The 16011-nt window shown below is 39.4% G+C and overlaps 1 protein-coding gene across 3 annotated transcripts in view; it reads left to right on the forward strand.

Annotated features, from left to right (window-relative positions):
* The first annotated feature begins 15004 nt into the window (after positions 1 to 15004).
* The window catches only part of LOC147620091 (GATA transcription factor 28-like), a 64654-nt gene continuing 63647 nt past the window's right edge, over positions 15005 to 16011 (forward strand). The window contains exon 1 of one of the 3 annotated variants that reach the window (XM_086772266.1): positions 15005 to 15163. The gene's annotated coding sequence lies outside the window, so the exon portion shown is untranslated. The other 2 variants (XM_086772265.1, XM_086772264.1) reach the window with 2 other exon arrangements.

Here is a 16011-nt window from a genome sequence, read left to right on the forward strand (position 1 = left end):
TGATAAGGACCCGAATCCCTCCCTAAATAGTAAACTAGGCATCTAAGTATGTAATGCTCCTAAGACTCGACCTCTCGAATACTCATAGCCTATGCAATCCTCATGCCTTTAGACATGGAGATAACTTGGCCTCTCAATGGGATCATCCCCAATGACCCTCAAGAAATGTTGTGTGTAGGATTGAAGCTTTGAGGAAATCTCAGTCGGTGACATCCATGTCTTGTTTATGAAGTCTAGTCAGATGTAGACGGATGATGTGGTTGATCTCATGGCGAGAGAAGGGGGAGTCCAAGATGCACTCAAAGGCGAGGAGGTGGTCCATTCCAAAGCCATGTGACTCAAACGAACTAATGATGTGTGCATACCAACAATTGCTATGGCCCTCCTGTACCAACTATCTAGAGGACTCCGAGGCGAGTCGTGGGATGTGATCTCTATGTAGTGTGTAGATGTGCTAAGAGTGCATGATCCGAACTCAACCAATACTGTGGCATATGACACTCATAGCTTGGAACAACCACATATATTGGAATCCACAATCTTCCCAAAGCAAGTTAACTATAAAAATGAAGACATCCCTAGTGACGTTATGCTCAACCAATGGGAAATTCAAGGGCTCGGTAGAATTGAGATTTTCACCTTACTTCTTTCCTCGACATTTACTCGATATCCCTTTTCTCTTTGGGAGTCAAGTTCATGGGATGTTGATGCAGGGCAATGTGGTCTTTGCCCATAACTACAATGGAGTTGGGTGGCCTCTTGCACAAGGGATTTTGCATTATTAAAAATTGGGGGTATAGACTATTTAGAGCAACAATGGTGGGTGTGGTCGAAGAAGAAGTTCTTGCTAATTTGAGGAGAATCCAAGTGATGGTCATACCATGGGGGGCCAGCTGCCCATGGCCCCCTATCTAGAAATGTACATATACAGCTCTGCACGATGAGGCTTAATGTAGGTTCTTAAGCTATTAGTGTTTATTCATGCTAGATGTGTCTACTAAATGCAAAGCCTATGTGTAAATTATAGGTGTCGTACACACATGAGGCTAAAGGTGTTTCCATGCAACATGTGTTTATTGCGGCATCTCTGGATGATGGTTTTGTACCGACTTTGGGACCATAAACAATTAAAAAGTAATAAGCGGGACCCAGCATGGAGGTGAGACTTACCAACTTAGATTGGTTCCAAAGATACCATCGGTCTCATAGAAAGATGTGATGAAGGGCGTGCGGGAAAGCCAACGATTGAAATATTACATGATATCAACAGGTTTCTAGAACCCAATATCTAGTATGAAAGTGACCACCCTCTAGCCACCATGGAAGTGTTTAACGATGTTGTGAAGATCTATTTGGTGGTGAAAGTTGGGATATTCATTAAGGAAAAACAAGACCATATGCTCTTTGCTCCATTGGTTCTTGGGCACCTCCTCAAGGATGAGGATGATGAGTTGAAAGAACCTTCATATGGCTATTATAGCTTGGTTGGGGACCTTGGTGTAGTAGAGTTCATTAAAGTTCTTCATTTGAAGCTACATCTACATGGTTGTGGGTGGTGTGGGTCCGTTAATGTATGGTAAGTTATAGATGTGCACTTTGCTTTCCATGCACAAGAACTTGTGCCAAGACCACTTGAGGCCACACATGTTGGACTCCTATGTGACCTATTGTTGGGTAGTCCCTGGGATCAACTACGTGCTAGCCTCCTCTGGTGTGTCACATATTTATGAAACACATGGTCCATGTGTTGATTCACTAGACAAATTTCAGCCATGTCGAAGGGTGTATCAAGGTTGTAAGTTTCCTTGGAATGTGAGATCCCACACTGTGGTCTACACATTGGGTGGGTATGTGAGTTGTTGTTCATGGATAGGCAAGGACACCTTGGGTCCTTCCCATCATCTTCACTAGCATACCCTTGGGCGGGTATATAAGTTGCTGTTCATGGGGACAGGTAAGGACACCCTTGGGTCCTTCCTATCGTCTTCACTAGCTTCTTCTTGAGTAGTTGATGGTGGTGCCGAATTGAGATCTTCCCCCTCATGGATTGATTTAATGATGAGGTGCCCATGGATGTGGTTGATGAGGTGTTTACATTGTGAGAGAAGCTCTAGGCTTCAGGGGGATTGAACTGTGGACAAAGTAGGTAATCCCCTGGAGGATGATGTAGATGGATTGACGGGAGGGTTATGGGTGGGGTGTAGAGTTGGACTTGGTGGAGTGGTTGGTGGGGTAGATTCGGGATCTCTCATAGCTGGGCTAGATGTGGCTCTTGGGTATTTTCTTTGTCACCTAAACTACCAAAAGAGTGTGCCTCATCAGTGCCTTATTGACTTGTGGAGCTTCTTCTAGAAGGCTCATTCCTGCCCTGTTTCCTTTTGAGGAGTATTCAAAGTCATCCTCTTCATCTGAAGGCTTGTGGCTTTGGAAAAAGGCATAAGCCTCTTGTGCCTCATTGATAAGATATCTTGCACGTAAGCCGCATAAATGGTGAATGGTGGCATCGTCGCTGGCAAGGTCTTTCTTGAGGTAAGTATAGCCTAAGGCAAGGGAAGAAGCTAGAGGTAGGTGGACTTCTCTCCTTAGTGAGAATGTGGATCTTCATGGCTAGCATGGCCAAGTGAAGCAATCTTCATTGATAGGCCGGGTGGTGATGTGAGTTTGAGGAAGGTTATATCTTCCTCGATAAAGAGTGTAGAATTAATGAACAAGTGGACCACATGGCAAGGTTAGACATAACCTCTTGTGACTCAGTAGAGTCAAAAAGTGTGGTGTCCAAGAAGGAGATGGCTTGGTCAAAATGGTGGCATGGGTCTCTGCATGGTGTTGATGCGGGCTAAAATAGTGTGGAAGGTGGGGGTTGGTAGACGTCGTATGGTGCGGTGCTGATGCAAGCTAAAATGGTGTGGAAGGTGGGGGTTAAGAGAGGATTTGATAAAAAGGTATTAAATTAAAGCAAGTAAAGGGCCAGGGTATAGTTGATGAGGGTAAGGGTATCCATGGGGCCAACTCATGGGTTGGCAAGGTATCGAGGTCACTGGCCTATGAGAGATGCATAGCCTATGCGAGACTCATGTCCAACTTCTTTTAGTCGTCGTGCCCTTCCAAAGGGGTATCATCTGAGGAAATGGTTTCTAGCTTATGGATTTTTGTGTGTGGTTGCATAATTAGGGCTTCTTTATGGTGGAGGAGTTCTTGGTAGGCCACTTCTCAAGCTGCCCATTTGGTCATGGTTTGGTTATACTCTTTGTGGAGACTGGTGAGGATTTCGATTACTGCACAAGGGCATCTTCACACTTCTTTACAAAAAACTGGTTAGTAGCCACAAGGAGGGCTGGGGCTTCTTTAATGATAGCTTGCATGACCTCATCTAGAAGTTAGTCCCTTTGGGCGTCATGTGCTTGGGCTACTGTAATCGTGGATGTTTCTCGTGCTTGGGTATTATAGTCAAAAGGCATCCATGTCCTTCTTGTGAATTTTAGATAGCTTCTCTTGGATGGCCTTGGTAGCAATAAGCTCATTCTGAAGCCTATGGATTTATTTTTATGCTTTCTTGAGCTTGGATTATAGCTTCACATTCTTCCCATTGTTGACAACAACAGCCTGAAGCAATTATCTTCTTAGATAGACTTATCTTGGTAGATCGATGGTAAGGCTTGTACCATAAGCTTGCACTCGCTATGGTCCCCCAATCCAAAGATGTACTTGGAGGGTTGGTGTTGATGAGGTTACATGTGTATGTGTTCATTCGTGCCATGAGGTGCAAGATGTGAAAAATAATTAAAAAGCAAAAGTAAGCAATCAACTATTTTTTGAGAGATTCATAGGTAAGCAGTTTAAACTAATATTTTCCATTTATCCTCGTCGAAACTCTCTTCTACCCTATAAGCTTCTCCTTTGACATTTCACTTTTAAATCTCTTATCTACCCTTTAAGCTTCTTCTCTAACCTTTCACTTCTAAATCCCTCTACTTCCACACTCTATCATCGTCATCATGGCAGAAGTACAAACTAACACTATTGAAAAGCTTGAAAAGAAAAATTATCAAGCTTGGAGGTTCAAGATCAAGATATTTCTTGAGTCATAGGACATACTCACTAGAGAGCAGACGCTGATGAGACCAGCAAGCTTGCCTCTATAGCCCCTGCACAGGTCCTCACCACTCTTATCCACTCTTCTAAGGACACCACAACTAAGTACACCAGCTTCCTTCTTCGGGCTGTTCACACGCCATGCTAGGTGGATATTCAACGATCAAAAATCGGCTAGGTCTGGCCGTTTAGCACGGATGTGCAGGGCTATTTTTATTTCTTGGTTATTTTTTAAATAAAAGAAGTTATTTTTTGGCTGTTAAAAAAAGCAAAAGTAGGTCATCCTACTTTAAAAAGCAACGAAAAGCACAAGTAAGCAATCAACTATTTTTTGAGAGATTCATAGGTAAGCAGTTTAAACTAATATTTTCCATTTATCCTCGTCTCGAAACTCTCTTCTACCCTATAAGCTTCTCCTTTGACATTTCACTTTTAAATCTCTTATCTACCCTTTAAGCTTCTTCTCTAACCTTTCACTTCTAAATCCCTCTACATCCACACTCTATCATCGTCATCATGGCAGAAGTACAAAATAACACTATTGAAAAGCTTGAAAAGAAAAATTATCAAGCTTGGAGGTTCAAGATCAAGATATTTCTTGAGTCATAGGATATACTCACTAGAGAGCAGACGCTGATGAGACCAGGAAGCCTGCCTCTATAGCCCCTGCATAGGTCCTCACCACTCTTATCCACTCTTCTAAGGACACCACAACTAAGTACACCAGCTTCCTTCTTCGGGCTATTTTCACACGCCATGCTAGGTGGATATTCAACGATAAAAAATGGCTAGGTCTGGCTGTTTAGCACGGATGTGTAGGGCTATTTTTATTTCTTGGTTATTTTTTAAATAAAAGAAGTTATTTTTTGGTTGTTAAAAAAAAAGCAAAAGTAGGTCATCCTACTTTAAAAAGCAACGAAAAGCACAAGTAAGCAATCAACTATTTTTTGAGAGATTCATAGGTAAGCAGTTTAAACTATTTTTTGAGAGATTCATAGGTAAGCACTTTTAACTAATATTTTCCATTTATCCTTGTCGAAACTCTCTTCTACCCTATAAGCTTCTCCTTTGACATTTCACTTTTAAATCTCTTATCTACCCTTTAAGCTTCTTCTCTAACCTTTCACTTCTAAATCCCTCTACATCCACACTCTATCATCGTCGTCATCATGGCAGAAGTACAAACTAACACTATTGAAAAGCTTGAAAAGAAAAATTATCAAGCTTGGAGGTTCAAGATCAAGATATTTCTTGAGTCATAGGATATACTCACTAGAGAGCAGACGCTGATGAGATCAGGAAGCCTGCCTCTATAGCCCCTGCACAGGTCCTCACCACTCTTATCCACTCTTCTAAGGACACCACAACTAAGTACACCAGCTTCCTTCTTCAGGCTGTTCACACGCCATGCTAGGTGGATATTCAACGATCAAAAATCGGCTAGGTTTGGCCATTTAGCACGGATGTGCAGGGCTATTTTTATTTCTTGGTTATTTTTAAATAAAAGAAGTTATTTTTTGGCTGTTAAAAAAAGCAAAAGTAGGTCATCCTACTTTAAAAAGCAAAAGTAAGCAATCAACTATTTTTTGAGAGATTCATAAGTAAGCGGTTTAAACTAATATTTTCCATTTATCCTCGTTGAAACTCTCTTCTACCCTATAAGCTTCTCCTTTGACATTTCACTTTTAAATCTCTTATCTACCCTTTAAGCTTCTTCTCTAACCTTTCACTTCTAAATCCCTCTACATCCACACTCTATCATCGTCATCATGGCAGAAGTACAAACTAACACTATTGAAAAGCTTGAAAAGAAAAATTATCAAGCTTGGAGGTTCAAGATCAAGATATTTCTTGAGTCATAGGATATACTCACTAGAGAGCAGACCAGGAAGCCTACCTCTATAGCCCCTGCACAGGTCCTCACCACTCTTATCCACTCTTCTAAGGACACCACAACGAAGTACACTAGCTTCCTTCTTCGGGCTGTTCACACGCCATGCTAGGTGGATATTCAACGATCAAAAATCGGCTAGGTCTGGCCGTTTAGCACGGATGTGCAGGGCTATTTTTATTTCTTGGTTATTTTTTAAATAAAAGAAGTTATTTTTTGGCTGTTAAAAATAGCAAAAGTAGGTCATCCTACTTTAAAAAGCAACGAAAAGCACAAGTAAGCAATCAACTATTTTTTGAGAGATTCATAGGTAAGCAGTTTAAACTAATATTTTCCATTTATCCTCGTCGAAACTCGCTTCTACCCTATAAGCTTCTCCTTTGACATTTCACTTTTAAATCTCTTATCTACCCTTTAAGCTTCTTCTCTAACCTTTCACTTCTAAATCCCTCTACATCCACACTCTATCATTGTCATCATGGCAAAAGTACAAACTAACACTATTGAAAAGCTTGAAAAGAAAAATTATCAAGCTTGGCGGTTCAAGATCAAGATATTTCTTGAGTCATAGGACATACTCACTAGAGAGCAGACGTTGATGAGACCAGGAAGCCTGCCTCTATAGCCCCTGCACAGGTCCTCACCACTCTTATCCACTCTTCTAAGGACACCACAACTAAGTACACCAGCTTCCTTCTTCGGGCTGTTCACACGCCATGCTAGGTGGATATTCAACGATCAAAAATCGGCTAGGTCTGGCCGTTTAGCACGGATGTGCAGGGCTATTTTTATTTCTTGGTTATTTTTTAAATAAAAGAAGTTATTTTTGGCTGTTAAAAAAAGCAAAAGTAGGTCATCCTACTTCAAAAAGCAAAAGTAAGCATTCAACTATTTTTTGAGAGATTCATAAAAGTAAGCAGTTTAAACTAATATTTTCCATTTATCCTCGTCGAGACTCTCTTCTACCCTATAAGCTTCTCCTTTGACATTTCACTTTTAAATCTCTTATCTAACCTTTAAGCTTCTTCTCTAACCTTTAACTTCTAAATCCCTCTACATTCACACTCTATCATCGTCATCATGGCAGAAGTACAAACTAACACTATTGAAAAGCTTGAAAAGAAAAATTATCAAGCTTGGAGGTTCAAGATCAAGATATTTCTTGAGTCATAGGATATACTCACTAGAGAGCAAACGACGTTGATGACACCAGGAAGCCTGCCTCTATAGCCCCTGCACAGGTCCTCACCACTCTTATCCACTCTTCTAAGGACACCACAACTAAGTACACCAGCTTCCTTCTTCGGGCTGTTCACACGCCATGCTAGGTGGATATTCAACGATCAAAAATCGGCTAGGTTTGGCCGTTTAGCACGGATGTGCAGGGCTATTTTTATTTCTTGGTTATTTTTTAAATAAAAGAAGTTATTTTTTGGCTGTTAAAAAAAGCAAAAGTAGGTCATCCTACTTTAAAAAGCAACGAAAAGCACAAGTAAGCAATCAACTATTTTTTGAGAGATTCATAGGTAAGCAGTTTAAACTAATTTTTTGAGAGATTCATAGGTAAGCAGTTTAAACTAATATTTTGAGAGATTCATAGGTAAGCAGTTTAAACTAATATTTTCCATTTATCCTCATCGAAACTCTCTTCTACCCTATAAGCTTCTCCTTTGACATTTCACTTTTAAATCTCTTATCTACCCTTTAAGCTTCTTCTCTAACCTTTCACTTCTAAATCCCTCTACATCCACACTCTATCATCGTCATCATGGCAAAAGTACAAACTAACACTATTGAAAAGCTTGAAAAGAAAAATTATCAAGCTTGGAGGTTCAAGATCAAGATATTTCTTAAGTCATAGAATATACTCACTAGAGAGCAGACGCTGATAAGACCAGGAAGCCTGCCTCTATAGCCCCTGCACAGGTCCTCACCACTCTTATCCACTCTTCTAAGGACACCACAACTAAGTACACCAGCTTCCTTCTTCGGGCTGTTCACACGCCATGCTAGGTGGATATTCAACGATCAAAAATCGGCTAGGTCTGGCTGTTTAGCACGGATGTGCAGGGCTATTTTTATTTCTTGGTTATTTTTTCAATAAAAGAAGTTATTTTTTGGCTGTTAAAAAAAGCAAAAGTAGGTCATCCTACTTCAAAAAGCAAAAGTAAGCAATCAACTATTTTTTGAGAGATTCATAAAAGTAAGCAGTTTAAACTAATATTTTCCATTTATCCTCGTCGAAACTCTCTTCTACCCTATAAGCTTCTCCTTTGACATTTCACTTTTAAATCTCTCATCTAACCTTTAAGCTTCTTCTCTAACCTTTCACTTCTAAATCCCTCTACATCCACACTCTATCATCGTCATCATGGCAGAAGTACAAACTAACACTATTAAAAAGCTTGAAAAGAAAAATTATCAAGCTTGGAGGTTCAAGATCAAGATATTTCTTGAGTCATAGGATATACTCACTAGAGAGCAGACGACGCTGATGACACCAGGAAGCCTGCCTCTATAGCCCCTGCACAGGTCCTCACCACTCTTATCCACTCTTCTAAGGACACCACAACTAAGTACACCAGCTTCCTTCTTCGGGCTCTTCACACGCCATGCTAGGTGGATATTCAACGATCAAAAATCGGCTAGGTTTGGCCGTTTAGCACGGATGTGCAGGGCTATTTTTATTTCTTGGTTATTTTTTAAATAAAAGTAGTTATTTTTTGGCTGTTACAAAAAGCAAAAGTAGGTCATCCTACTTTAAAAAGCAACGAAAAGCACAAGTAAGCAATCAACTATTTTTTGAGAGATTCATAGGTAAGCAGTTTAAACTAATTTTTTGAGAGATTCATAGGTAAGCAGTTTAAACTAATATTTTGAGAGATTCATAGGTAAGCAGTTTAAACTAATATTTTCCATTTATCCTCATCGAAACTCTCTTCTACCCTATAAGCTTCTCCTTTGACATTTCACTTTTAAATCTCTTATCTACCCTTTAAGCTTCTTCTCTAACCTTTCACTTCTAAATCCCTCTACATCCACACTCTATCATCGTCATCATGGCAAAAGTACAAACTAACACTATTGAAAAGCTTGAAAAGAAAAATTATCAAGCTTGGAGGTTCAAGATCAAGATATTTCTTGAGTCATAGAATATACTCACTAGAGAGCAGATAAGACCAGGAAGCCTACCTCTATAGCCCCTGCACAGGTCCTCACCACTCTTATCCACTCTTCTAAGGACACCACAACTAAGTACACCAACTTCCTTCTTTGGGCTGTTCACACGCCATGCTAGGTGGATATTCAACGATCAAAAATCGGCTAGGTCTGGCCGTTTAGCACGGATGTGCAGGGCTATTTTTATTTCTTGGTTATTTTTTAAATAAAATAAGTTATTTTTTTGCTGTTAAAAAAAGCAAAAGTAGGTCATCCTACTTTAAAAAGCAACGAAAAGCACAAGTAAGCAATCAACTATTTTTTGAGAGATTCATAGGTAAGCATTATAAACTAATATTTTTTGAGAGATTCATAGGTAAGCAGTTTAAACTAATATTTTCCATTTATCCTCGTCGAAACTCTCTTCTACCCTATAAGCTTCTCCTTTGACATTTCACTTTTAAATCTCTTATCTACCCTTTAAGCTTCTTCTCTAACCTTTCACTTCTAAATCCCTCTACATCCACACTCTATCTTCGTCATCATGGCAGAAGTACAAACTAACACTATTGAAAAGCTTGAAAAGAAAAATTATCAAGCTTGGAGGTTCAAGATCAAGATATTTCTTGAGTCATAGGATATACTCACTAGAGAGCAGACACTGATGAGACCAGGAAGCCTACCTCTATAGCCCCTGCACAGGTCCTCACCACTCTTATCCACTCTTCTAAGGACACCACAACTAAGTACACCAGCTTCCTTCTTCGGGCTGTTCACACGCCATGCTAGGTGGATATTCAACGATCAAAAATCGGCTAGGTCTGGCCGTTTAGCACGGATGTGCAGGGCTATTTTTATTTCTTGGTTATTTTTTAAATAAAAGAAGTTATTTTTTGGCTGTTAAAAAAAGCAAAAGTAGGTCATCCTACTTTAAAAAGCAACGAAAAGCACAAGTAAGCAATCAACTATTTTTTGAGAGATTTATAGGTAAGCAGTTTAAACTAATATTTTCCATTTATCCTCATCAAAACTCTCTTCTACCCTATAAGCTTCTCCTTTGACCTTTCACACCCTTTAAGCTTCTTTTCTAACCTTTCACTTCTAAATCCCTCTACATCCATACTCTATCATCGTCATCATGGCAGAAGTACAAACTAACACTATTGAAAAGCTTGAAAAGAAAAATTATCAAGCTTGGAGGTTCAAGATCAAGATATTTCTTGAGTCATATGATATACTCACTAGAGAGCAGACGCTGATGAGACTAGGAAGCCTGCCTCTATAGCCCCTACACAGGTCCTCACCACTCTTATCCACTCTTCTAAGGACACCACAACTAAGTACAACCCCTATCTAGACTCACTTTTCCAGACTCCAAGATCTAACTCCAAAAACAGTCCACTTCTAGCCCTCTTCTATACCTAGAATCCAAAATAAATCCACCAAAACAGCTTAAAAGTCCCTGTTGTGACACTCTTCCAAAAGCCCACGTCCCCCAGTCTCCTGATGGAAGCAAGTACTCAGTGGGGGCTTCAAATCTATACCACCCTCACCTCAAGACTCCTTCTTAGCTGTGAGCTGCTGCTCTATATATATTGGTGATGGAAAAGCCAGAGGATGAGGCCAAGGATGAGGACATTAAGGCTAGTAGAGATGGATGTAGCACCACATACATAGATGCAGCAAGCAAGGAGAGATAGATGGAAGCACAACACTCAAAATAAATTGATTAGAATTAGTGAAGTATAATAAGGTCACTTACACACACTCATAAGAGTGTGTACATACGCTCGAGGGAAAAAACCTCTTAAAGAGGGAAAAAGTTCTCGGACCATTATTACGACCACACATCACTACCAAAATAAATGGCTACAAATCCCCATTAAGAACATGTACAGGAATTATGTGGCTTATCAATCCCCAAATAGCAATAATCCCAAGGCTTTACGAAAAGCTTCAAATTTGTCATGAGAGAGCCTTTGTTCATGAATATATCTACCACATTGTCATGTGTAGAGACGTAAACCATGTTAATCTCTCTCGCAAAAATGATCCTCTCTCTAATATAGTGATAATACAACTCAATGTGCTTTGTACGAGCATGAAACACTAGGTTGCTAGCCACAGGATGGAGTTAGAGAATTGTTGTTCACACCAAGATCTGCCCACCAAAAGACGTCTAAGCCATACACACTCACAATCGCTCTAAAAGTTACCGTATACTCAGCTTCATAGCTTGAAGTGGACACCAAAGTGGCCACTGTCTGCTTCTTGTTGAGCTACGATATACATGAATCATTAAGGTGAAAGTAAAATCCACTAGTGGACACTCGCATGTTATAACATCTACCTAATTAGAATCACTGAAAGCATGCAGCTAAATATCACTCCCATGTAGGTATCTAAATACTCGCTTTTAGGAGGCTCCCAATGTGTACTTCTAGGACTATGTGTATAAACCTGCTAAATTGAGAGATCCCAAACTAAATGTCTAGCCTTGTATTACATAGATAGATAAGGCACGCAATAATAAAGTGATGCATCAAATGGTTTGCCTGCATCCTAGAGACTAAGCATTGTAGCATTATATGGTAGTGATGTGTGTGAACACACTTAGGACCACCGAGGCACTTTTTCCCTCACTAGGAGGTTTTTTCCCCCATGCGTATGTACACCCTCTTATCTACTCATTTTGGGGTGTGTACTTATCTTTTGTATCTGGCACACATTTGTTCATTCTATTCTAGTGAGTTTGCGTGCTCTCAAGCTTCTCTATCTTGTGTGTGTGCATTGTTGAAACCCTAACCCTAATTCCAACAATTGGTATCAGAGCTAGCTTCCTTGACGCTTGATCTAGTAGTCTACCTCCCTCCTCACGACCCTATTTTTCTATCTCTGATTGAGATACCCTCTTAGGAGAAGAAGGTGTATACTGTAGTGTGATGTATACAAAGTATACAAATTTTTCGGGGTCTGTGGCGCATTTTGGGCACCGCAAGGTTTCTGCAGACATTCTGGAGAGGCATTATTTTGGATTGGTTCTGCTCAATTTTGGGTGTTTGGGCTGTGTAATGGCAAAGATTTGGTATACAGCAACATCTACGGTGTCTTCGACAACATCGGTCATCATACTTTTGCCAATAACACTCTATTCTCTACTTTGTGTTATTTTTCACACACTTTGCAGGTGATTCAGTCAATTGGCAGCCATCTAGGGTTGCATTCAGTGAATACTGAGTACTTGTAGTATGTTAAAAGATTTTACATTTGGTAGAAAGTCATGGCTGGCGGTAGTTGTCTGCTGTGAGGACAAACTGATGGGACTAACTACCCATTGTGGTCCTATATGATGAGGCATGTACTGGTTGTTGCTAAAGGCCTTTGCAATGTGGTCAGTGGTAGTGAAACTCATCCTGTTTCACAACTACCAGTGCAACCAGGTGCTGTAGGTACATCTAAAGTAGAATCTGATACAGATGTGGCTCCTCCACATGCACCACCAGTATCTCCCACTACTGCTCAAATGAGATGGGATGGAAGAGATGCATAGGCACATGAGTCTACACTCTATCATCCTTTTGGCATTCTTAAACTCGCAATACACACAAACATCTAGAAGCCATCTTTAAATATTGCCATCTTTGGCTTCGTGCATGTTTACACACACATGCACCCATGATAAAGCATGAAAGGTTATCCCCATATGTATCATCATACAGGCGCCTGCATCCATTACAGAGAAACACACATTTTTCGATGCATTGTTTTCTATAATCTTGAAAAAAGGGAGAGATCCACCCAGTCCATTCTCATAGACCTTCCATGACTACTAGTCTACTTGGAATGTATATCTGGAGAGAAAGAGAGTTGTGGGCCCTAAGCTTGCATGACGTTGCCCCTTTTGTAGAGCTAGAGTTAACAGAAGAGTGAGGGATCATCCATTGTCCACCACAACCGAGTCGGTTGTCTTTTTAAGGTACCTTTTATGATTGAGCCTAGCAGCTGCTGTTGGCAGCCTTCCTGACCACAGAGCATCATGATCCCTTGGGGGAGTGGTCAAATCCCAGCTATCATACTAACCAAGAAGCTTCTCTTCATCGTTGAAAACGGCAAGTTTGTGCTGACCCGCTACCAACCCCCCTACCCTTTCTGGCCATTTTTCTACCCTAGCATATCAATTACACACACACTTACCTTTTTTCTCACATACCCCTTCTTTTTTTAAAAGTGAAACACAAACACAATTATAAAAGATTACACCTTCTTTTTTTTAAAAATTCGTCCTTAAATGGGAAACGAGAGTCAAGATGTACAAAAGGGGAGGATACTCATCTCCTCCGGCTTGCCGCTCTAGCAAGAGAAGGCTATCTCATACAATGGCTTCAAATAAATAAATTCTTTCTACCGGGTTTTGGTGCCTTAGTACCTCTATGTTAGTAGTCCCTCTCTCTCTCTCTTTCTCTCTCTCTCTCTCTCTCTCTCTCTCACACACACACACACACATTAAAGATTGCACCATTAAAAAAAACACATTACTATGGAGAAGCTTTCTCTCTTTTATTTATTTGTCTCTTCAGTTGGTTATTTTGTTTGTTGAGCGAGGGGAGGATGTGGCTTTCCTATGCCAAGCATGGACATGCATGCCTTAGCTTCAGGGCCGGCATGGGTACACGTGAAGACATTGTTGTATCCATTTGTTGGTGCACTCCTTCACAAAGCACAAGTTTAAATGGGAATAAGAAAACTCTGAGTTTAAGAAAAGGTTTTCTTTTTCTAAAATCAAACGATCAAAGTACAATTATTCAATACAAAAAAGGCACACATTAATAATTTATAAAATCATTGCTCTCAAATTGTTACTAAAATTATTCCTTATATATAAAAAAGAAAGGACATGTTCTTGGATTCTATAAATTTTGCATAGGAAGTGCACCAAATCTCCCACACTAGATATTCCCATAGATGGACCAAGGAACATTTAAAACTGTGATCTTACTTTTACAATAACCCATGCCAATCTTCTATGTATCAATCCAAATTTATCATCCACTTTATCTTAAGTTTCAATAGCTTGAAATCATACCTTTTTCTTGTTATGTGCATGTACGCGACGATATGGAAAACAATTTCAAACAGCAAAAACCATAGGTTGGTCTTTAAAATATTTGCTATTTTTTGGTAGCATGCTTATTTGAATGCACAATTCTTTTAATAATTAAAAAGTTGAAGTTAAATTGTATTTATGGATAAAAGCATTTAGAAGTATATTAGAGTGTTAGATTTTTTTTCAATATTGTACTTTTTAAAGTTCTCGATGGAATTGCTACCCCCTACAATTTTAAAGAGGTACAATGAGTCATTTTGACGCATTGAGTCATGTCCTCATTTTGGTGAGTGTTGATTTTATTCTTTCATTGTGTAAGCAGATCTTAATTAAAATAATGTATAAATTAGTCACAAATCTTTTCCGAATCTAGTGTTTATAATTATTCTTGGTAGCAAGTTACATAAAAATCCTTGTCATCACTAGTTTTTTTTCATTTAGCTATTAGAAGTTTGGAATACTGTTAAGAACTTCCTACAATAAAGGGAGGCAAAAAAAAATACACTTGTAGGCATGTTGTACCCTCACGCACATCTAGCATTAGGGAAAGTCTTTTGCAATAATCATACACATTTTTTCCTGAGGTATCAATGGAATGCTTACAATTAATCAAAATTACTCTATTTATACTATAATTACAATGCTTACAATTAATCAAAATTACTCTATTTATACTATAATTACTGCAGGCAAATTTTTTTTTTGAGTTCACATTAAATGAGGCTTTTGAAATTTCTAGGATGAGCTTTTGGGTGCACACATCCATCTAGACGATAGATACCTTAGTATGTTCTTTCTCTCTCTAGCGTAACAGTGTCTTCTAAATTTCACGCATTTAGTGGACTTGATCCACCTTTAATCACCATCGCCATAGCCAAAACCTCCTTCTCGCTTATGGACGAACGTCTTCTTTCCAGGTTTTCTTCCGCAAAACCCTTTCTGTCTGTCAACTCTGTGTTTCTTCTTTCCAGGTTTTCTTCCGCAAAACCCTTTCTGTCTGTCAACTCTGTGTTTCTTCTTCTTCATGTTTTTTCTGTATACTTGAAAAGGAAAATGGATTTTCTTTGCTTTTTCCTTTTTCGTCTGCAGCATGTTGGATTGCTTCCATAGAGCGAAAACTTTGTTTTGCAACGTGTGTTGCAGTGTTTTATGCTTGTTTAACCATCTGCACATGCCAAAACCCTAGCTGCACAGGGATTTTCTCTTTGATTTCCATACTACCTGCTTTTTTTTTTCTGCTAGGGCTTCCTGTTAACATATAATTCAGTAAGGTAGACTGTTTAAAATTCAAATTAAGGAAAATCGTACCACATTGCATAGGATTACACAGAAGTATTGAGATCAATTTGACTGAAACTTAGAAAAATTAAAGAAAAGTACCACTTGAAAAATCAAAACAGAGTACTATAGGAGTGCTAGGCAAGGGGAGTCAATAAAAATAAAAAGTAGGAAATCAGAATAAAATAGCTCAGTCAATGGATAAAAGTGGTACTTGAAAATCAGGAAAAAATATTTGATAAACCACCAAAAGAGGTTATCTTTGTGCAGAAGGGGTGGATGTTTTTGAAGGGGTGATGACATTGTACACAGGTGCATGCAGAGTGCACAAATCATTGAATATTATACAAGTGCGTAGGAGTTTGTTATCATATGCAGTCCATTTACAGTCCCCCTACAAACACACATTGTGTGACAATAGAACTGCTTGTGATGGGGAGGATTTTGCCTTACAACAGAACTGCTATCATAGATCATTGGCACCTGG

The sequence above is a fragment of the Cibotium barometz genome, chromosome 32 (assembly GCF_041138505.1).
Source record: "Cibotium barometz isolate CiBa-2024 chromosome 32, ASM4113850v1, whole genome shotgun sequence".
NCBI lineage: Eukaryota > Viridiplantae > Streptophyta > Polypodiopsida > Cyatheales > Cibotiaceae > Cibotium > Cibotium barometz.